Raw genomic sequence first — 23,257 nt, 5'->3', positions numbered from 1 at the left:
ATATTCTAAAAAGAAAGAAAGGACCTCTTTCCACTGCTGCCTGGTAAGTTGTGGGTGGGGTGGGGAAAAGAGACAGAGCAGAGGAAACGGAGTGGTGGTGGGAGCGGGTAGAAGGTGACAGGAGGAAGTGGTGGTGAGAGGGAGTGGTCAGAGTGGTGCAGATGGTGGTGACTGGAGACTTACCCAGGGCCCTCAAATGGGCCAGTGTTCCTGACTCTAATGACTGGAAGTAAACCCAGCAGCAAGAACGTGGAGAAAGGGGTGCTTTATTATTGCTCAAGTAGTCCAGGAACCCTTGAGCTTTTAATGCAATCTCCTCGAGGCATTTCACAGTAAATTGTGAACAAAAACAGAAAATGCCAAGCACTCCACATTTTGTAGTGCAGTTTGGGAAGTTTCCCCGCAGGGAAGATTTAGCCAACTATACATCTCATTCCATAGGCAATTTCAGTTTTGATGATAGCATGTGTTCTGTCAAGATGATTAGCCAGATGCTTCCAACCAAAACATCTGATGACATTTCTAATTATTATTTCGATTTTTTTTTAAAAAAACAACTCTGCCACAGAACACAGTAGAGGTAACCTCAAAAACTGCTTAATTTGACTCATGCAGTGATTGCTGAATTTTTTGTTTGTTTTTTGTTTACTATATGCTTTGCTCAAAGAAAGAAACAAACAAGGAAAAACCAAAATGCCTCAATGCTCTTATTGCCAGTAGCACCTAAGTGGGATTTCTCAGCAGGTTTCCAGCAGGCTGCGCTACGGAGATGAGAGTAAGAAACAGCCATTCCACCTGCCTCGCTCAAAATCTTAATTTCCTCCAGCTTCCCCCTCTTCTTTCCTTTTTCCTTGTGTGTTATGTTTTTTAGAGTATAAGCCTGTGGGCAGGGACTGTCTTTTATTGCTTATAAAAGGGAGCGTTTTTGGCTGAGAAGCAGGATAGAAATGTTCTAAATAAATAAATAAATAAATAAATGACTTGCGTTATGACACAGAGGAAGTTAAAATGGTCCAGTGTGACTGTCTTTCAATGGTCCTATGCAGGTGTTCAGCCAGTCATGTGATGGATAAAAGTGTGGAGGGGAAGTGGGTGTGCATGCAAGACCCCCCGCCCGCATCTTCCATCTGCTCAGTTCCTGACCTTCTTGTGTTGCTTGCAAAGCTGGAGGGGCCATGAACATGAGTAGAGGCCTCCATGCAATTGGGAACCCTGATAAAGAAGCTATTCATATTTGCATTATTGCTGTTGGGCTCCTTCACAAAGAGCTTTTATCCTGCGATGGAGATTGCTCCTTCATGGAAGTTTGTGGGCTCTTTACATGACGCCGTGACCCTGCCAAGGCCCTCCAGGGAATCTCCCTTTGTTCTGTTTTTAAATAGATCATAGATAATGAGCTATCAAATCACCCTGTTGTGTTCCACTTGAGTTCCCTCCGTGAAAAGAGGAAAAGCGGGAAGAAGAGGAGCGAGATCAATGAAAGATAATGGAAGATTCTGATATGGGGAGAAGGAGGGGGGAAGGGGAGGGGGAAAAGGAAGCACGTGAAAAAGGGAGTCGTCGTGATTCTGCATTTAAAACAGAAGCAGAAAGCCCTGTTTTAAATGAAAGATTTTTAGGCTGGTGTAGAGATGCCCGTTAGCTGCCTTGAGCACACTTGGTGGAAAGGTGGGCTACAAATGGTGACACACAGAAAATGAATCAGGAGAGCATACTTCCAGACAATTACATTTTTCTAATACCTCAGAAGCCAAAAGAACAAATGCTCCTTTGACTTTGAAATCAGCAGAGGAGAGGCTATTGCTGAGAACATGAATATAGCATATAACAGACAGAGTAGAGCCTCCAGCAGAGTTTAATAGCAGGGGGCCAAGAGCAGAGAGGCAGCAGTGCCGGCTCTGGGTTTTTGAGGGTCCTTGGGCAAGACACCCTCCGTGGGAACTCTTCCCTCACTGAGTCTACCTTCTCACTACCACTGTCACCAGCTGCTGCTGCTCCTCCTCCTTGCTACCACTTGCTTTCTTGACAGTCAGAGAGCCAGTGAGCAAATAGCCAGTGAGCAAGTAGGCAGTGCATCTGCTGCTTCTCCTCATCACCACCATTGTCTGGGCCAGATCGAGAGCCAAGTGATGAATCAGGTTGCAATGGTGGAGACGAGGAGCAAGTCCAAGGGGAGTCTTGTCAGTAGGCCTCTGTTGGGTGTGGGCCCTCAGCAAGTGCCTGACCATGCCTACCCTTGATGCCCGGCCTGATGGGCAGTGATGTCTGGTGTGAGAATATGAATGTTACTTGTGCACCCCCATTTTAGACTGTGGAATGGTGTAAGATGTGTACGTATGTAGAACACGCCCAAGCCTCAGCAGGACTGGCTTGTTAATGATAGTTCTTGGCCCTTGGCGGGGGAGAGTTACTGGGGGAACAAGAAGCCATAGAATCCTGTGGATCCATGATCTCCCCAACATCCCCCCCCGACCGCACCAGCATAAGAGCATTGCCATTGAGATACACTGGAGAGACCTCTGAAGGCAAAGCTCCTTTATTGTAGTGTATCCTATAGGCCCCCTTCATGGATCACTGCCTTGTTGTGGCGAAGGGGCTTGCATAACTCAGTGAAGCCATAAGCTATGCCGTGCAGGGCCACCCAAGACGGACAGGTCATGGCAGAGAGTTCTGACAAAATGTGGTCCACTAGAGAAGGAAATGGCAACCCACTCCAGTATTCTTGCCAAGAAAACCCCATGGAACGTATCACAAGGCTAAAAGATATGACGCCGGAAGATGAGACCCTCAGGTCGGAAGGTGTCCAATATACTACTGGGGAAGAGCAGAAGGTATTTCCAAGTAGCGCCAGAAAGAGTGAAGCGGCTGGGCCAAAGCCGAAAGGACACTCAGCTGTGGATGTGTCTGGTGGTGAAAAGAAAATCCGATGCTGTAAAGAACAATATTGTTTAGGAACCTGGAATGTCAGATCAATGAATCAAGGTAAGTTGGAGGTGGTCAAACATGAGATGGCAAGATTGAACATCGACATCTTGGGAATCAGCGAACTAAAATGGACAGGCATGGGCGAATTTAATTCAGGTGACCATCATATCTACTATTGTGGGCAAGAATCCCTTAGAAGAAATGGAGTAGCACTCATAGTCAACAAAAGGGTGGGAAAAGCAGTACTGGGGTACAATCTTAAAAATGATAGAATGATCTCAGTACGAATCCAAGGCAAACCATTCAACATCACAGTAATTCAAGTCTATGCCCCAACCACTGAGGCCGAAGAAGCTGAGGTTGATCGGTTCTATGAAGACCTACAACACCTTCTAGAACTAACACCAAAAAAAGATGTCCTCTTCATCATAGGGGATTGGAATGCTAAAGTAGGAAGTCAAGAAATCACCGGGATAACAGGCAGGCATGGCCTTGGTGTACAAAATGAAGCAGGACAAAAGCTAATAGAGTTTTGCCAAGAGAACATGTTGATCATAGCAAACACTCTTTTCCAACAGCACAAGAGGCGACTCTACACATGGACGTCACCAGATGGTCAATATCGAAATCAGATTGATTATGTCCTTTGCAGCCAAAGATGGAGAAGCTCCATACTGTCAGTAAAAACAAGACCTGGAGCTGACTGTGGCTCAGATCATGAGCTGCTTCTTGCAAAATTTCGGCTTAAATTGAAGAACGTAGGGAAAACCACTAAACCGTTCAGGTATGACCTAAATCATATCCCTGATGAATATACAGTGGAGGTGAGGAATAGATTTCAGGGATTAGACCTGATAGACAGAGTGCCTGAGGAACTATGGACTGAGGTCCGTAACATTGTTCAGGAGGCAGCAACGAAATACATCCCAAAGAAAAAGAAATGCAAGAAAGCAAAGTGGCTGTCTGATGAGGCTTGACAAGTAGCTGAGGAAAGAAGGGAAGTGAAAAGCAAGGGAGAAAGGGGAAGATATACCCAACTGAATGCAGAGTTCCAGAGAATAGCAAGGAGAGACAAGAAGGCCTTCTTAAATGAACAATGCAAGGAAATCGAGGAAAACAACAGAATGGGAAAGACTAGAGATCTCTTCAAGAAAATCGGAGATCTCAAGGGAACGTTTTGTGCAAAGACGGGCATGATAAAGGACAAAGAAGGCAGGGACCTAACAGAAGCAGATGAGATTAAGAAGAGGTGGAAAGAATACACAGAAGAACTATACAGGAAAGATCTGAATGTCCCTGATAGCCATGATAGTGCGGTCACTGAACTTGAGCCGGACATCCTCGAGAGTGAAGTCAAGTGGGCCTTAGGAAGCATTAGTAACAACAAAGCTAGCGGAGATGACAGTATTCCAGCCGAGCTATTTAAAATCCTAAAAGATGATGCTGTTAAAGTGCTGCATTCATTATGCCAACAAATCTGGAACACTCAACAGTGGCCACAAGACTGGAAAAGGTCAGTTTACATTCCAGTTCCAAAGAACGGCAACGCCAAAGAGTGTTCAAACTACCGCACAATTGCGCTCATTTCACATGCCAGCAAGGTGATGCTCAAAATCCTACAAGCTAGGCTTCAGCAGTATGCGAACCGAGAACTACCGGAAGTACAAGCTGGGTTTCGAAGAGGCAGAGGAACTAGAGATCAAATCGCCAACATTCGCTGCATCATGGAGAAAGCAAGAGAATTCCAGAAAAACGTCTATTTCTGCTTCATTGACTACGCTAAAGCCTTTGATTGTGTGGATCACAACAAACTGTGGCAAATTCTGAAAGTGATGGGAGTACCAGACCACCTTACCTGTCTCCTGAGAAACCTATACGAGGGTCAAGAAGCAACAGTAAGAACCAGACATGGAACAACCGATTGGTTCAAAATTGGGAAAGGAGTACGACAAGGCTGCATATTGTCACCCTGCTTATTTAACTTATATGCAGAGTACATCATGAGAAATGCCGGGTTGGATGAATCACAGGTCGGAATTAAGATTGCTGGGAGAATTATCAACAACCTCCGATATGCAGACGATACCACCCTAAGGGCAGAAAGCGAAGAGGATCTAAAGAGCCTCTTGTTGAGGGTGAAAGAGGAGAGTGCAAAAGCTGGTTTGAAACTCAACATTAAAAAAACTAAGATCATGGCATCTGGCCCCATCACTTCCTGGCATATAGAAGGGGAAGAAATGGAAGCAGTGACAGATTTTACTTTCTTGGGCTCCAAGATCACCGCAGACGGTGACTGTAGCCATGAAATTAAAAGACGCTTGCTCCTTGGGAGGAAAGCTATGGCCAACCTAGACAGCATAGTAAGAAGCAGAGACATCACCTTGCCGACAAAGGTCCGTCTAATCAAAGCTATGGTTTTCCCAGTAGTAATGTATGGCTGTGAGAGCTGGACTATAAGGAAGGCTGAGCGCCGAAGAATTGATGCTTTCGAACTGTGGTGCTGGAGAAGACTCTTACGAGTCCCCTGGACTGCAAGGAGGTCAAATCAGTCCATCCTAAAGGAAATCAACCCTGAGTGCTCATTGGAAGGACAGATACTGAAGCTGAAGCTCCAATATTTTGGCCACCTAATGCGAAGAGAAAACTCCCTGGAAAAGACCCTGATGCTGGGAAAGACTGAAGGCCAAAGGAGAAGGGGACGGCAGAGGATGAGATGGCTAGATAGCATCACGGATGCAATGAATATGAACTTGAGCACGCTCCGGGAGAGAGCGCAGGACAGGAAGGCCTGGTGTGCTATGGTCCATGGGGTCACGAAGAGTCGGACACGACTGAACGACTGAACAACAACAACAATCCTATAGGCCCTCAGCCCCTCTATAGGATTGCTCCATTAGTATTGCAGCACACTCACCATGATGGACTTAAATGTAATGTCCCTCTTTCAGGGTAATAATTTGAGCTTTAACATGACTAAAGATAGTCCACTGAAAAATTAATTATCGTATGATTGGGGCAAACCAAAGTCCACTTCCTTGGCCTGGCAAAAATATCGGTGCCTGTGTCAGTAAATCCATATGCTTGTAAATTACCCTTTTAATTAAGCATATCCAACAATAATTAACAGTTGACATTTTTAAAGTAATTTAAACAAAGAGTGGAAATTGCTCAAATCCTTGTTGATGCTCAGACTGTCAATGGGAGTGTGTCTTCAAAAAGCATGACCTTCAGTACTAGCACAATTAATTGATAATATTTCAATTTCCCTTCATTTTTTAAGCAATCAATTTTATGGCAGGATTTGCAATTTGCTAAGTTTCTCTCAACATCTTTTTTCACTTCTGCTTGGATGTCACTGTCAAGTGGCACTTATAATATCCATGTTCATCAAAAGATTATCAGAACTTCAAAGCTGAGGTCTGAAAATATGGTAATTATCCTCCACCCCCATGATGCAGGCTAAGCATATACATAACCAAGCCTGCTATGGTTGTGCACTCAACAATCTTTCTACGTGGTGCTAACAAAGATATTTCTGGAAGGTGGTTTTATTCTAATCTTAAACAGGAACATCATCAAATGACACAGTTAAAATGAACAACGTTGATCCTTAAGCCACAGCACTGAAACACACAAACACCTGCCAGGCTTTATTTAGAAGGAGATAACAATGGGATTTCTTAGATTTAAATGTAGGCAAATGCTTAAGTATTTCAACTGAACTGAATGGAAGAACAATGGCATCTCACATTGTACATTTCTCACATAAGTGATGACTCTTGTGTATCACTTTGAAAATGATTTCTGTAGTCCACAGCAAGGGCGTAGGTTCTTAAAGGATCCGGGGCACAGGCCCATAACACAAATTTGCATATACATACACGAGTCTAAGCGCACGTCTAATATGTGTCTGTGTGTGTGTGTGGTGTGCATGCAGTGTGCTTGCATGTGTGTATAGATTACATACATACATAAGAAGTGTTCATTGACCCCCCACCCCACTTCAACTCAGACCCTGATTCAGCATTTTGGAAAACATCCCGCTTCTGCTCTGGCCAATTTGTAGTCGGACCACTTCAGCTCAGCACCAAACCTGAGTCAATGTTTGGAAAAATGAATCTTTATGCTTCCTGTTGACTACTATGGGAAATTAGAAAAAAACTAATTTTTTTCCTCTTGGTCAGAACTGGATGATAATTTCAGGCATAGTAGCCCCCTAGAAGGAGATTACACCTGCCCAGTGTCAGAAAAATAGGTGCAGGTTTTATATTTTATATTTTAAAGAGAACTGCCAATAACATTTTAATTCCTTGGAAGAATTGGATAAAAATTTCAGGATTCATTGCTCTATCAGAGAAGATCATGTCTGTCAAATTTCAGAATGATAGCCACAAGGGTTTTTGTGTAAGGCTGGCCTTGACATAGAATCATAGAATCATAGAATGGTAGGGTTGGAAGGGGCCTACAAGGCCATCGAGTCCAACCCCCTGCTCAATGCAGGCTTCACATTTTGAGGCCTCCAAAAGAGGACAGACTTATCTCCCTATGTTCCTTGTGGAGCATTGTTTTGAAAATTACAGACAGCCTAGAGGTAAGTAAAAAACCAGCAAAGTTTCAGAAGGATAGGTGCAGCAGTTCATGTGGAAGGGGAGTTCTCCAATTTGGGGGAAGGAGTGATTTGCTTCCCCTTCCATTCACCCCTTCCCCAATAGTTTTTGGGTAAATTTGTATGAAAATGCACAGGTCATTAGAGGTGTCCCCCAGGCAAGAAATCTGCAAAGTTTCTGAAGGATATCCGATATACATGCATGCAAATTTAGAATGACTTGAATTTATTTACATTTCACCAAAGTTAGCAACAGGGGAACATGGGTGGGAAGGTGATACAGCACTCATGGCCTGCTTGTGGGTTTTCCTGTGGGCATCTGGTTGGCCACTGTGTGAACAGAATGCTGGACTAGATGGACCTTGGTCTGATGCAGCATGGCTCTTCTTATGTTCTTAAATATCGAGTGCCTCTGAGCATGTGCAGAATGTTTTTCTTTCACCACTGGGCACTTTCATTCTCTCCCTACCAATTCTATTCCCCTCCATGCAACCATCCCTCCTCATCCTGCCACCCTCCAGCAACTCTTCATAAAAGCAGATGCCTTGTTTCATGCAACTCCTCTCTACCTCCTCCTTGTTATGCACAAGCTCTCATTGTTTCTTCCTCCCCATAACTTCATTTGTGCCAAGACTTCACCAGGATTCAGCCAATGAGTCTGTCTTCAAAACTAGGGCTAAGTTATGGAGAAACTCTGAACATGTACTAAGTGCCTTTCCCTCACCAATGAAGCTAGAGTTCATGCAAAAAAACCCCAAAGCCACAAATGACAAAACATGCATAGGACTGAGCTGAAGGGTAGTCAGTTCATTAGATGGAATTGGGTAGGCACTGTTAAGCTTGCAGTACCATGCTCACAACTCAGGACTTATTTCTGAGTAAACATGCAGAACATCAGGGTGCAAACCTCCCTGCAAAAGTAACTTGTGCTGGAATCCTATGCACACTTTTCTGAAGAGAAGGCTCATTAAACATAATGGGACGTCTCAGTAGGCATACATAGGATTGCATAAATTAGCAATATTTATCTCCCCTCCACTTAAGAAACAACCCAAACCCTCCTATTTTTTAATTAAAGCTTTTTGTTCATAGGAACATAGGAAGCTGCCTTATACTGAGTCAGACCCTGGGCCCATCTAGCACAGAATTGTTGACACTGACTAGCAGCAGTGGCTCTACAAAGCTTCAGGCAGGATTCTTTCGTAGCCCTACCTGGAGATGCTTGGGATTGAACCTGGGACCTTCTGAATGCCAAGCATGCACTCTACTACTGAGCTACAGCCCTTTCTATTGCTGGGTAATGGCAACTGACAAACGAAACAGCCCCAGATTTGTTTCTCTGCACCCGTGAACCCACTTTTCTCATAGACTTGAGTGAGAAGGAGAAAAAACAACCTCTTGTCTGTTTGTATAAAGTCAAATACAGTTCAGAACATCTCTTGCCCGCTGAAGAGAATTCTCTTAAAGAATTCCCCAAGATATGCTCTGGGTGGAATAAAGAAGAGAAAGAAAGAGAGAGAGAGAGAGAGAGAGAGAGAGGAAGAAAGAAAGAAAGAAAGAAAGAAAGAACAGGAGAGAGGAGGGAAGAAGAATGGTGATTGGAAATGTGTGTGGGGGTGGGGGGCAGAGACAATTCCCTAAGCCAAGTGGCTCCTTTCAGAGAGGTAGTACTTCAGAGGAATTTAGGAGGCTGTGCAGGGTTTGTAAGGATTGCACGTACTTAAATGAACTTTATGAGGTGAGGCGGCTGAGGGTTTTTTCTAGCTTTTCTAAAACTGTAGAACCTATTTAAAAGCCCCAGCAGTTTCTCGATCTTGACACCACATAGTCCTAACCCTCCCTTTGGGATTATTTGAGTCCTACAGCTATTTAGGAGAAATTAAAGTGGAGAAGGGGAGAAAAGTTTGTGGAGGCTGATTGGATCCTTTGCTGTACTGAAGCTACTAAACTTCTGCAGAATCCAAAGGTTCCAGTTTGGGGCAGTAAAATCAGATGCTGTGTGAAATACCAGTATTTCACATGGAGCTCTTTCTTCCCTTCATTCTCCCTCTTCAAAATTTCATTGCAGGCAAGCTCCCATCAGTAGGCATGTAAGAGCAGAAAAGTAGGGGGAGAAAGTTTCAGGCCACTGGACCTAACTGCCCGAAATTTGGCTCCATGGGGCTACCAAGCCTCCAAATTCCATGAATTTGTCATACACACTAAAAAAATTATGGCCATTTTTGTTTTCCAATGCAAGTCTATGGGAAAATGTAAATAAATGGCAATTAGGACAGCTCAAAAGATCCAGGGCATAGCTCAAAAAACATCCAGAGCCCATGCCCAGGTGGGCCTTACCCTAATGATGACCCTGGTCATCAGGTCTTTTTATAGGAGCCAGTGATGCACCTCAGTTGTCTCCACATCTCTGCAGCTGTGGGTTCACTTGATGGGGAGTCTCCACATCTGAAAAACGTAACACGAGCAGTGGATCTCAGTTAATGAAAAGGTTGCTTTTTAAAGACACTGGCCTAATTCTGAACTCTGACTTATGTTGGGTAGGGCTGCACTGAATGCAAAACAGAAGAGTTCCTAGCCCACTGCTAATAAAAAGCGTGACAAAAATTCACAACCTGCATGTTTCCCAGTGCACCAGATATTAGATGCAACACACAGAAAGGCTCATGTGCATTTAAAACTAATCCTGAAACAATGAAAAAAAGGCATATAATAATGCAGCTGAGACGTGCAGCCAAATACATACATTGGAAGCAGTTCAAACAGCTGCACCAGCAGCAACAGCAACATATCAGGCCTGGGGAGTGGACATTTTCCAACATTATGCCCTCAGAGCAGTCATTGCATCCCCTTGCTCCTGGGAAGAGCCTGGAGCTGCAGACTATCCACTTGCCTGGGTGAGAAAATGCCCTGCCAGGGAGATAAACATCTGGTGCAACCTGGCTTTGTCTGCTAGGTAACACACGTCTGGGAAGAGCGCTATTCTCTCTTTGGCCAACCTGAGGCCTTTAAAGAGCAGCAGTTGAAATGGCCACACCACCATCAGTATCCTCTAAGGCAGCCTTCCCCAACCTGTTTAAGAGGTTTAAGCCTACAACTTATGGCTTCCCTGACCACTGGCCATGCTGGCTCGGACTGATAGCTTTGTAGGCCAAAAGATCTGGAGATACTCAGCTTGGAGAAGGCTGTTCTATGGCTTAAGGAGTGGACATTTTTCCACATCGTTTTCCCCTAGAGCCTTGCTGTTACCACTGCCTTAAAAAAAAAAAAAGTTTGTATTTTCACTTATTTTTATTTTCACTTATTCATACTGTACCCATTTTGAGGTAGAAAGCCAGTATAATATATATAAAGGTAGGTATACAGACAAACACATGCATGGTTTTGGTTTGGCCAACACCATCTCAGACACATCAGATGAAAACAGGTAAAATGTTTATGTCTGTATATATGTCTGTATTTATATAATCATTTCTGACTTGTCTCAATTGAAAATGTGGAAACAACAGCATGTAACAAATTACAAACAGGTCATAACTATCTTTAAAAACAAAGAGCAGAGTTAATTACATTTAAAATGATTCAAAGGCTGAGCAGAAGGGAAAAGTCTTAATGGTTTGCCTAAAACTAAACAAAGATGGAACCAATCTTTTCCTCCCTAGGGAGGAAATAATACAATCAGGGTACTGCCAGTGAAAAGGTCCTGGCCTGTACTGCCACAGAAAAAAAGGCCCTGGGCTGTAGGGATGTCAGAGAATTTCGCCACGAATCTCGGGGAGGCTGATTGCCAGTGCATTCGGCCCCCCGAAGTCGGTGGCAAAATGGTCTGCCCCCCCTGGGACTTACCTTGGGCGAATCTCCCTGGCGGCGGCGGCGGCAGCTCCGGTGGCTGTTCGGTGGTGGTGGCCAGTTTTCCGACCAGCAGCCGCTGCCATTTCCAAGTTTAAAAAACAAAAAACGTGATAGGTTATGTAAAGATTTATGTAGCCTATCATGGCTGAGTTAAAAACAAACAAACACCGCGCGTACGGAAATGGCGGCGCCGATGGGCACCGCCATTTGCGTTCCTTATTTTGGTATGTCTAGTCTACGTAAACATTTACGTAGACTACGGCGAAAATAAGGGGAACGCAAATAGTGTAGCGTCTACATTATTCGTAGCCGCCATTTGCGTACGCGCGTTGTTTTTTTTAAACTCAGCCGTGATAGGCTACGTAAACATTTATGTAGCCTATCACAGCTGACTGCAGGGACGCAAATGGCGGCGGCTATGGCCACCGCCATTTGCAGACCCGGCCGGCCAGGATTCGCGGCGGAAGGGACGGGGCACCTCTCCCCCGGCCAGAATTTCGGGGGGAGGGACGGGACGCCTCCCCCCCGGCCAGAATTTCAGGGGGAGGGACGGAGCGCCTCCCCCCCACCGCGAACCAAATTTTGTAAAAGGTAAGTGACTTTCGTACATCCCTACTGGGCTGGTACTGCCACAGAAAAGGCCCTAGCCTGTGTTCCTACCAACCTAGCATCCCCTGTAGGTAGATTACTTCAGCCTTCCCCAACCTTGTGCTCTTCAGATTCTCTGGAATACTGCCTCTATCAGCCCCAACCCACATACTAATAGTCAGGTATGATAAGAGTTGTAGTCCTAAACATCTGGAGGGCACTGGGTTGGGGAACACTGGATTACTTCTTTCCCACATGATTATAGGTGTGATGCAATAAATGGCTACCCAGTCATCAAAATCCACCCTACCTATGCACGTAGGAGGAAACTGCACACACATCTGGAACGTTTTGGAAGATTTCATTGCAGCAGTTCTGGCAGATAAAAGACTAGCTCCCATTTAAACTGAACAGCAGTTTGCCTCTTTGGCAATGGAACTTGCTGCTATGAGAACTTTAAAGAAAATCAGTCTGCATGGCGTGTTTCCCCATCCCCACAACATGCATCATATAGCTTCTTCAGATCACTGCCAATGGTTTGAGGAATAGACATATGTGCTAACCTCATTTTAAAACTTTAAGGGTGGCTGGCTAGGGAATGCTGGGAGTTGTAGGACTTTATTCTGTCTAAATATGCATAGGATTGCACTCTAAAGACCAGATTCAGGATTCCACCCTGAAAACCATTCATCTGTGGGCAGACACAGATTCCACCCTTAAACTAATATCTGTGACTCACACTGTATGAACTCACAAATGCAGAAAGCCTGGTGGTGGTGGCTGTAAGCGAATATCCAATTTTTATGAATGTCACAGTGCCGTGGAACATAAAGGACACCTTTCATTCAAGGGGCACCACAATGTAATGGATGTCCTTTATATCAAATTGCAAGCTGTGAAGGGTCTATTAGTTTTGAAAATTAGATTTGACAAACCTACAACCATACACCTCTTTCTCCAGTGCCAGAGAGTTTCCGTAGCAGAACTGTGTTTTATTCTCCCCCTGAATTACTTAATAATCAAGATAAAAACGTTTTATATGGCTTTCTGTTCCAGTCAACTCTGTAAGACCAGCCAAAATTTCTCAAGTTTAGTCTAAAAAATGAATGTTGATGTCTTTATGGTTGGCTGGCTTATGGTTTCCAGATTGCAGGTTCTTCCATCTGACAGTATATTTGTGTTATAATTGAGTATGGTGTATATACGATGAGACTGCATTTGTACATTTGAATGCAAATATCAAACATCCAACCACATTCTCTAAAGAGGTTTGGAGCAAACAGCTTGAGCACTAGATCTTATACTATGCACTTAATAGGAAAGCAAATAAACACTATTAATCATGTCTATGCCTTCTTTAACAAAGAAATTTACAACTTTGCGATGAAAACTGCAATTATTCTCCCAGCTAGTGGGCTTGAAATTTGGAGGGCTGGCTAGAATGTGGTTGTGGAAGTGACCTTCCCTTACCTTTGTCATATTGAGCAACCTGCAGAATGTGTGTGGCAGACTCACAAGGGAGCTCAAATTTGCTAATCTGCACCATGTCATCACAGTGAGTTTCTATTCTACCAGTTTCAACCTCCATTCAAAGCTCTTCTTTGCAGATGAGGGAATCCAGTTTCAGGTTGGTCACCCATGGGCCTCTCAATATCCAAATTTCACTGTCTCAAAAGCCACCTAAGCATTGTTATTCAGAGCTGATAAGCCTGTTTATGACATCAGAGCAGGCAGGGCAATGGCAGCCAGAAGGCTGTGAGGCCATGGAAACACACAGCACACCCCATAACATCTTGTTGAATTATCAAGTGGAAAGGAAAAGAGACACAGGACTCCATATCTCTTGTAATGTGTAATTATGCCTCAGCTTTAGGCAAATAGATTACATGTATCTCACTCAGAAGAAAAACACCCCCCCTCCCCAATCCTCAATGAAGTTCCATTAGGCAACTAAAAATGTCAGTTTCTCATCAGGCCAAAAAGATGAAGCACTTCTCTCAATTTCTGACCTTTCCAGATGTTTTTGAAGCAGAATTCAGTTTTTAAAGTCTATCTCATCTGATCAATTTCCCTTAACTACACTTGCTTTAAACCCCAAAGTTTAAAGTTTGTAGCCCTCTCTGCATTTAACTTTCATTAGTGGGCCATCCATATTGCAAAGGGCTGGATGCGCCCAATCTCGTCTGATCTTGGAAGGTAAGCAGGGTCAGCCCTGGTTAGTACTTGGATGGGAGACCTGGGTCCAGAACCCTATGATTCAATGATATTCTATGATAAACTGGCTGGGGCATTCTGGGAGTTGCAGGACCTTTTTCTGTCTAAATATGCATAGGATTGCACCCTAAGAGTCCTTCAGTTAGAGATACCACAGTAAGCTAGCTACCAGCTTCAACTTTCAACAGCAATATTGTTGTTCTGCTGGTGCAGACAATTTCCCCAAATCTTTCTGATATCCAATTTATCTGATTTACTTTTTTTTTTTAGAATACTTTTTATTTATTTTTGTCTTTATAAATGAAATAAACAGTACCAACAACCTGATCAATAACTACAATTTCCTAACAGTACAATATTCTTAGGAGGACACAACAATACCAAAAAGAAGAAGAAAGGAAAAAAAAAGGGAAAAAAAGAAAGAATCCCCCCCTTCTTTTTTAAAGGGTTAAATTTAAACTCCAATACACATGGGCTTCAGATCCCATTCTAATTTAGAAATTATACCTATAACATTAGCAATATTACAATTTAATAATCAACCTTACATTTCAATATCATATCATCAGTCTTATAGCAAGGAAGCAGGCCTACAATTCATTCCCAGCAACCATATATTGCCCTTAAGTTACAGTATAATAGTAAAGCTTAACAATTTAACCAACCAAAAATCTTACTTAGTAGTCTTATAGTAATGATAATAATAGTAATAATAATAATAACAACAGAAAAAAGAGATGAAATTATAATGTTATATAATAATAAAGCTTGAAAGCAACCTTACAACAATCAGTAATATATTTTATACTAGATATATAAATGAGTGTGCACAATACACCCTCAAACAATATATTTAAATACAGCATGTCATAACAAGAATTCAAAGAAAAATAAAAAAAGAAGAATGAAAGAGAGCAAACAAATGTATATATAATCAGTTATGTCTGACCTAGCCTGACTCATGCAGACTAAACATAAACAATTAACAAAACTTGTTTAAAGATTCCAGTTCATGGGGCTGGAACAGAAGTCTCACGCATTTTTATGTTCAGTCATGCCTCCGCCATTTCATGATTTAGGAACTTCTTCATCTGACCTTCAGAAACAATGCAAAATGTAGCAGGATACTTTAAGTGATATTGTAAGTTCATTTGTTTTGCCATATTTTTCGCCTTAATGAATTGCCTTCTTTTATCAGCCACCTCTTTGATGTAATCCGGAAATAACATAACTTTATCTTGTTTCAAAAAAAGATTTCCACCCTCTCTTGCCAAATGCAGGATATAATTCTTTGTGGAGATTCTTGCAAATTGGACTATAATCATATAGCCAGTCCCTTTAGCATTTGGCACATGAAATGCCTGCTCAATATTAAATAAATAATCAGATGGCACAGGGAGTATCTCATGCAAAAACCTGTCTACAAAGGTAGGTGAATTTACATCTCTAGGCAGATTTTTAATACCAATAATACGTACATTGGATCTGCACGTGAAGGCCTCCAGTTGGGAAATTCTGGCAGAGAAATTTGTGAAAAAAGCTTGTGTCGTAGTTTCGTTCATTGTCAGCCTAACTTGCAGCTCATTAATCTTTGCCTCCATTTTTTGCCAAGAAGTGTTAATTAAATCCACAGCTCCTTGCAGGGCGGTGATGGAATTTTGGATTGAATCCAACTTCTTAGATTGCTCAGCAAATTGTGAAGATAAAGTTTTTATCAAAGTAAAAAATTCCCCTATATCTTCGGTTCTCGGAGCCTTTGCCAATGGAGGTATGGGGAGAGTGGCCGATGATGCGATTCCTTTCTTTCTCCTCACCGTAGCCATGTTTCTCTTCAAACAAATCTTGCAGGTCCTCAGATATTCTCAAATATTGTTGATATTCCTTAAACTATCCCTCAGATGTTGTTGATATTTCTTAATCCATATATTACAATGGAACACGTCAGCCCTGTTTTCTCCTATTAGGTGTTTAAAAACAGCTTTTTGAGATGTTTATGCTCTGGGAGGGTAGTCTCGGAATCCAGCGCCCCGCTTCTTCACGGAGAGTACTTTTCTTCAAGATCTCATCCAGCTGCTGCCTTGCCCCCCCTTTTAATTCCAGGGGGGAGATGAAAAGGGTTTTCAACCTTTTAAAAAGCTGCTTGAGATAGCGTCCCGCAGAGACTCCGTGGGCTGCTGCGAGGGCGGCATTGGTTCCAACCGGAACTCTCAATTTATCTGATTTACTTTTAGAAGAAACAAATGATCAGTCATGGTTGTGCAAGCACAGCGGAGAGGGGGGAAAATGGGCCTGGTTAATTCAAGTACAAATTGGAATACGCAGCTGACTGTGGATGTCTGTCAACACTGCCTTAGTCACAATGTACATTCATTACATTGTACATTCCAAGGTGCAATCCCATCCAGAACAAGTCAATGCTAGGGGTGTATGAACTCTGAGACTTCCAGTCCTGGAGAGGGAGGGGTCCACAGCAGGGAAATCCGGGCTGCTTGGGGCCCTGCAGATTTCCCTGGAGCCTTACCGTATCTGTCAGATTTTGCGGGGTGGCTCTCTTCCGTGGGGGCTGGCTGTGTCAGGACTCTTCTTCCCCATGCTGGCTGTTAAGGAAGCTCTTGAGAGCTGGCGCAGGGAGGAAAGGCCTCGGCGGCACCCCAGCATTCTCGCTTCAGTGCCATTTAGAATGGAGGAGAGCTGCCCCATGGGAAATCTGACAGACCTGGAGGTGAGTGGGTTTCAGGATTCTTATTAGCCCCCACTTTATTTCAACGCTGAAGACAAACACAGATGAGAGGCTTCAGTCTACAGCTTTTAATCCATTACTTTCCAAGGTCATACAGATGCAAATTCTCAGTGACTCTCAGTCTACAAAGGAATGCCTTCAGGGGAATTCAAAAGGAAGTTAAGAGAGTTGCCCGCTGTTTGAAGAGGAAGGCAGTCTCACTAGCCTAACTTAACGGGTGGAGGAACCTCTCTCTCATGAGGCTTCTGAGTGCAGCTTCTCATGCAAGGTCAATAACGTAGACCGTCTTAAGTTCCTCCCCTGCCTTCTCCCTCTTTGCTCTGCACCTGCGCCTGGGATCTATTAGACTGGATTCTCCAACTCCCCCTCCTTCTGTTCGCTGTCTCTTACAGGTGTGTGTGAAGAGGAACCCTCATCCTCAGCCAGCTGGGCATTTGTAACTTGAGAAGCTGGGGCAGTCATATCTGGACTAGCCTGGGAAAACTCCTCCCCCATGTCTGGTGGTTCTCCTTCGGAATCTGAACTGCTATCCCACTCCCTGCGCTCAGTGGGGTTGGTCCGTTGAGGACTTTGCAGGTTGGATTCTTGAGAATCTGGTCTGATTTGAATCTGCAGCAGATTTCTCCACCATCCCTAGTCAATACACAAGTTCTGACTTAGGCTAGACCGCCAGGTTGGGAGGTACTGCTTGAAGGGAGAGATGCTGTTCCAATGATTTTCTTTTCATCTCCTCTGCTGCATAAGGAGCCAAGGGTTACTCCAGGTCTCCTCTGGCATTTTGTGCCTATTGGATTTTGCTTTTGGACTTGAGGAAGGGACCTTCAGGCTTTAGGGTTTTTTTTAAAAAAGTTTTATATAGCTGCGATATTGCTGCTCTAAACTTGTATTTTCTTGTATTATTTGAATACTGTAAACTTTTGGAAGCCGCTTTGGGGGTCCTTTTGGCTGAAAGGAGGCATAGAATTAAACTGTAACATAACGTAATGTAACATAATGTGTGCATTAGTTTGCGCAGCTGCTTTTTCAGGGTGAAGCCCCCCTGCACTTACAGACATTGTTTGGAAAATTTTAAACCCTAACCATAGAAACATTTTTTTTAAAGCAAACCATGAGTGGCAGATGAAGTTTAACAAAACCACAAAAACCATAAGAAGATAAATTAGCCAAGAAAATGAATGAGCAAAATTAACCAACATGCAGCCAAGATCTGTAGAGTGTGTGGAGAGAAACTCCAGTCAGCCATGCCTGCCACTGTCACTTCCCATAGTGTTGTACCTCTGGCCCCAGACATAAGAAAGCACTTTTTCTTTTGTTCTTAAAAACATTTTACAGAGGTTATCCAGTGTGCTGGAATCAGCAAGCCCTACAACTATGGGTTGTTTCTCTGGCTTGTAGGGAAAGAGACATACTTGAATTCCTGGCTCACACGTAATGATACCCAAACCATGGACAGAAGGTCCCTGGGTTACTTAGCTGCTCCTACTTGAGTGATCAGGCTCCTTCACAATAACCCACCATTTATTTTTATTTGTTTTCTACCTGGTGGGTTGTTGTGGCATGCAAACTGGGCCCATTGCTCATGTTCCTTGCGTTCTACTTGCATTGAGCACAGAATGGTAAATGGGGATCAAAAAACTCTAGATAATATTTTGGTGCTCTGTATAGTGGTGTAGTGGTAAATGTTGAAGTACAGGTGCTCATCATTCATGACGGTCCCTGAAACCATACTCTAAAAACCAGGCAGCTGTGTTGATCCATGTCAACAAACTAGTTTTCTCTCCACCAGGAGCAGGTCTTTGGTAAAGTTAAAAGGTCTTCATTGCCCATTCAAGACCATCCCACCCCCCAAATACTTTGCATGACAACAGGGAACATTATATTGTTGCTGGAAAAATTCAACCCCACCATCCCGCTACTGTGAGGATTGCAGCTAAGCTCAGAGGGAACAGGGAAATCTGAGGGGTGGATGACATCAGTGTCCCTGCTAATAAAAAAGTGCCAACACTGCATCCTTGTGAGCCCTGGCTGTACTACACCACTGGCACAGAGATGTTCTTCTTAATACTTGACAACACATCTTCTGAAGTTTAAATTTACATGTTGTGATGGTATTGTTTCGCCACTGCAAGGGAGTATGTCTTTTTGTTTTGGTCCTGTAGAGCTGATCAGATTGGGCTCAATGGGGCACCGCCAACTTGCCCCTTCTCTGGGCTGGTCTCCCTGTCCTGAGCTCTTGGCCTATCTGATTTCAGAAAGTTGTTATGGGGATAAATTAGGGACATATTTCAACATATTCAGCATGGTGCTGTAAAAATAATTATATTTATATAGAGAGAGACAGAGGCCCCATCTACATGACCCATTTGCCCCAGTGCCGTTTCAAAGGGAAGATCTTTGTGACAGATGATGCAGTCCCCGCTTTGCAGCCCAATCGTGGTTTTCACGGGGAAATCTGGGTTTTCTCAGACTCCATTTGCTGTGAAGTTTTCATAGATTCATAGAACAGAACCATAGGGTTGAAAGGGACCTACAAGACCATTGAGTCCAACCCCCTGCTCAGTGCAGGAAGCCTGATTCCCAGGTGGTTTCCCATCCAAGGACTAACCAGGGCTGACCCTGCTTAGCTTCCGAGATCAGACGAGATCATTTGCTTCGGGTTCACTGCGGGTGGTTGAGCTGTCTGTCCCTTCCTCAGATTGAAATTGCAGCATCGTTAGTGATGCCCTCCCCATTCCTCCTTCGCAACTCCGCAGTTACAGAGGCATGAAGGAGCAGGCTGGTGGAAGCTGTGCTGATTGGTGGAAGGGAAAGTAGCCTGGGGCTGGGGTGGCGGGAGAGCAGAGGAGCAAACATGTCTCCCGGGAAGTAACTCATTGCCTTCAGTTACACATCTCTGCCTCTCTCACTTTTATCGAGCCTGAGGGTGGAGACATTCAGCTACAAAGGAACACAGCTGAGAACCACGGGATGCCTGCGGATTCGAAGCTGCGCAGTTGAGAAAGAGTGGGTGCCAGGGTGGATGATTTTCAGAAACAAGTCCTCAGAAGCACTGCCTTGAGCCTGTGTTTGTGCAGGGGCGGGGGGAGCCTGTTGACTGGGCAGTTAAGAGACTACATGCTACTCACTCTGTCCTTCTCCCCAGCTCTGCGCTCTGTGCTCTCTGCTCTCAGCGCCAGCTTGATGTCCCAAAGCAGTGGTCTCCTGCTTGCCTGCCCGCCTCAGAAATGTGTATGCAGGCTGTGTTACGAACGCCTACTCGCAAGCAAGCCTGACATGCAAGTTGCGCACCCTCCTCCCCAGCTCTGCGCTCTCCGCTGTTCCCAGCTTGTGAGGCCTGCTTTAACCCTCCCGTCTACCGTCCCAGTTGTTAATGTGCAGCGCTAATACTGCGCAGCTCTGACAGAACGAACAATGAAACCGGCACCATGTAGATGTGGTTAGAGACCGAGGCAGGATGGTGTAAGCGGCACAACAGCAAAGCAACAAGGAGGCTCTGGCTCCACTGTGGATGCAGCCAGCCTTAAGGCAAAATGCCTAAGAAAGGTAGAAAAACTAACAACAGAGAATTAAAGATATATGTTAAGCTGAATGTTTTGGCTTCTGCCCTCATCAGTAACTGGCATTTTGTCCACTCCTGATACCCAGTTAACAGCACACCAATCAACTGATGAGGGCAGAAGCTGAAACATTCAGCTTAAAATATATTTTTAATACTCTGTTGTTAGTCTTTCTATCTTTCTGTCATATATACACACATACATACACACCCAGCTTGTATTGGTCACACTTCGTGACCAAGGGATGATCAGTTCTGTGGAGGTAGGGAGTGTAGCTATTTTGATACATAGCTGCAGCAGTTTCTTTGAGGCTGTTAATGTCTGTGGAGAGCATCCAGCCTCTGTGGAGGCAGCACTCTTTGGAGGCTGTTGCTGGGCCCTGAAAAGTGAGGAGAGTGTTCTGCCCACTGCAACTGTGTTTCCAATGCAACCCTTTTATTTTCTCCTGCAGACCCCAAAGCAGGGGTGGGTAACTTGTAGTCCTCCAGATCCTGTTGGCTAATGGCAACTGTCTTCACTATTAGCCTTCACTATTAGCTATGCTGGATAGGGCTGATGGGAGTTGTAGTCCAACATCTGGAGGGCCACAAGTTGCCCACCTTTGCCATAAAGGAAGCTATGGCATTCGGTGGGGTCATAGGGTAAAATCCAACGTAAGTCCTACTTAAAGTAGACCTGTTGAAATGAATAGGACATAAGTTGGTCATGACTTAAGTCCCATTCATTTCAATGGGTCTGCTCTAAGTAGGGCTTATGTTGGATTTTATCCATAGCCTGCAATTGAGGATGCAGTTTCAGAGGTGGAGACTAATTTGCTCTTATAGGACAGAAGAAAGTGAAGAACTTCATCTGGGGATACCACTCCGGAGGTTGAAAATGCCCAAGCTGTCCCTGCAATGGACTTCTCCTGATCGATCTATCTATCTATCTATCTATCTATCTATCTATCTATCTATCACATTTCACTGCTGCCCAAGCTCTCTGGGAGGTTTATAAAAGAGTACAACCTTAGAAATACAACATGAAACATAATATAAAAACCATTTACATACAAAATGATTTTAAACACTCAACAGTAAACATCCTGGGATTACAGCACTCTTGTTGGTATAACTGCAGGTCATTTCCCCCCTTTCCCTGTATGTGTAGATCACATTTGACAAACACCTTTGGCTCATTGTGGATAAGTGTGAAGCACCATGGGCTGCCAAGCTCTGATTTCTGTTTCTTCTGCAGCTCTGTTCATGCTATAATGCACTTGCTATGCTTTTATGACCCCCCCCCCCCACCTTCCAGAATGATTATGTCTTGTTGGATTGTATTTGACTTACTCCTGCATTCCTTGGTATATCTTGGAGAAAATGCCCTTAGAGATTAAATTCCTGAGTGTGCAATAGTAAAGGATGCCACACCTGCAGCTTCTAGTGGGATCAGCAGTTTTGTGGGCAGATGGAAGATCCAGTCTCATGTACTTACTGTTGCAAAAGACCTGGAGAAGGACGAAAGTAAAATCAGGTGCTTCAGCTCAGATTTAATTGCTCAAGTCAGGTAAGGTTGCTTCTTTTTCCTGGCCAGGAATGTAATGGTTGTAAGTAAGCATGATCATTGATGTAGCAGTATTTAATATAATTTATCTTTTCAAAGAAGATTTATGAGTATCTTTCCAAGGAAAGAGGAGCTGAGTGGCTTATACAAGTAAAAAATAAAAATGCAATAAATTATATAATGATGGCTCTGATCTAGCTCTAATCATGGGTAGCGATCTTGGATCAAGAGCTAACTCAAAAGATGCCTTCGACCAGGTAAGTGGGACCTATGTGCATATTTTTGTACATATTACTCTGCATATCAAACCACATTCACACCTAGGGATGGGGGAGACATTCATTTGCTTAGTATTTTAATGCAAACTTACCTAATTTTGCAATTTTGAATCAATATGCAAACCACAACTCAGTTATCCTTTGAAATGAACACTTCTCGGAATTTTGCAATACAGTTATCAAATTAAAAAATGCAGATATAATCGGGGAAAGTGCACAGACCAATATATATTAGTGCATATATTAGTGAAAATAACATTAAGATTCATTATATTAGGCAAAATTGCATACAAAATGCATGTATTAGGAGAAATGCACACAAAAAGCAATTGGACGTTGTCCTCCACCAGACCTGAAGGCAGCAGGCTTGCTTGCTTGCTTTATTTATTTATAGCATTATATACTGCTCCATATCTAAATAGATTCCATATCTAAATAGCTTAGGGGGCACCTGGCTCCTCTAACCCCTGACTGCCACCTTGCACAATCTGCCACCTGAGGCAACCACCTCACCCTACCTAATGGTAGGGCTGATGCTAGGTTATTAACTTTAAAGTTTTAGCAGCCTGGATCTAAGCTACTGGAAGGACCATCTTGTCACATGGGAACCCACCTGGTCTTTCAGATCAGCTGGTGTGGCCCACTTTCATGTGCCGTTACCTTCTGAGGTGGCGATTGCAAGGGGGCTTCTCTGTGGCAGTGCCCTTCACGTGGAACCCTCTGCCCCAAGAGATTAATTATCTCCCTCTCCATTTGTATTCTACCGGCGACTGAGAATAAGGTTTTGATTCTGTTGCTGTTTAATTTAACCTATTTATTGATAGTTTTGGCTCTCTCTGTGTGTGCGCGCGTGTTTTGCTCTCGATGTATGTACCTCTTTTTATACTTAGCCACTTTGAACAACTCATTTTTGGAGGGAAAAAGTGGGATATAAGTGTTTGCATAAATCAATCAA

General features: G+C 43.7%; 1 protein-coding gene and 1 long non-coding RNA gene across 2 annotated transcripts in view; one reads left to right on the top strand and one right to left on the bottom strand.

Annotated features, from left to right (window-relative positions):
- The window catches only part of GRM8 (glutamate metabotropic receptor 8), an 832,708-nt gene that overhangs the window by 101,992 nt on the left and 707,459 nt on the right, over window positions 1-23,257 (top strand). The window lies entirely within an intron of this gene.
- Window positions 1-23,257, bottom strand: part of LOC146340062 (uncharacterized) — a 49,169-nt gene that overhangs the window by 11,692 nt on the left and 14,220 nt on the right. The window contains exons 2-3 of the long non-coding RNA XR_014784458.1: window positions 21,811-21,968; window positions 9,869-9,976 (exon numbers count right to left, since the gene is read on the bottom strand). This is a non-coding gene — a long non-coding RNA (uncharacterized LOC146340062). The remainder of the gene's footprint in view (window positions 1-9,868; window positions 9,977-21,810; window positions 21,969-23,257) is intronic.

Source organism: Heloderma suspectum, chromosome 7 (genome assembly GCF_057233095.1).
Source record: "Heloderma suspectum isolate Gila_16-S chromosome 7, 16-S_ref, whole genome shotgun sequence".
In the NCBI taxonomy this organism is placed as follows: domain Eukaryota; kingdom Metazoa; phylum Chordata; class Lepidosauria; order Squamata; family Helodermatidae; genus Heloderma; species Heloderma suspectum.
Note: the sequence above shows the minus strand (reverse complement) of the source record. Positions and strands in the feature narration are given on the sequence as shown.